Genomic DNA, 822 nt, shown 5'->3' on the forward strand with positions numbered 1-822 from the left:
GGCGGAAAGCGGCGCGTGCGGTCCGCACGACAGGTGAGAAGCGCCCGCTGACTAACGACGTCTAACCCCCGTAATCGCCGCTCCTCATTTACCATATTCACGGTAGCGACGTATTAAAAAAAAAAAAAAAAACTCGTGGACAAAGGGAATCGGAATGACGGGAGAGAGAGAGAGAGAGAGAGAGAGAGAGAGAGAGAGAGAGAGAGAGAGAGAGAGGGCTGAACTTCCTTCAAGATCAAAACGTTAATTTCGAAAGTTCACAGTGAACTTATCGGAATAACAATGAACGAATTACGTTGCTTTATTACGTCAGCGTTATTTGCAACAGGTGGTCAACGTAAATGATGGGGGCCTCCTTTAAAAAAATTATTAAAAAGAGAGAGAGAGAGAGAGAGAGAGAGAGAGAGAGAGAGAGAGAGAGAGAGAGAGAGAGAGAGAGAATAAAAATGTAAAAAAAGCTGTTAATAGGATCAAACTGGCAAGATTCTTTATTAAGAATATTTTTCCTTACGGCTATATCCCGTTTCTTGTTCTTATTCAGTAACAGATAAAATGAATAGGTTAGTCGTGATAAAAGAATGGAAAAAAATATAAAAGAGTGGAAAAAAAGAATATAAATTATAGTAAAATGGAAAAACCCTCACTTTCCTTTTTAATATGATAATGATTTTTATTACTCAAATTAATAAGAATGTTAAGGTATCTTCTGCGATTGATAAATGATGATTATGATAATGATGTCCCTAAGCTGAAATAAAGTACTATTATCATCTAGAGGCCCAGAGAGAATAACTCAGGAAGGAGATTCAACAACGGAATATA

Source organism: Macrobrachium rosenbergii, chromosome 40 (genome assembly GCF_040412425.1).
Source record: "Macrobrachium rosenbergii isolate ZJJX-2024 chromosome 40, ASM4041242v1, whole genome shotgun sequence".
NCBI classification, from domain to species: domain Eukaryota; kingdom Metazoa; phylum Arthropoda; class Malacostraca; order Decapoda; family Palaemonidae; genus Macrobrachium; species Macrobrachium rosenbergii.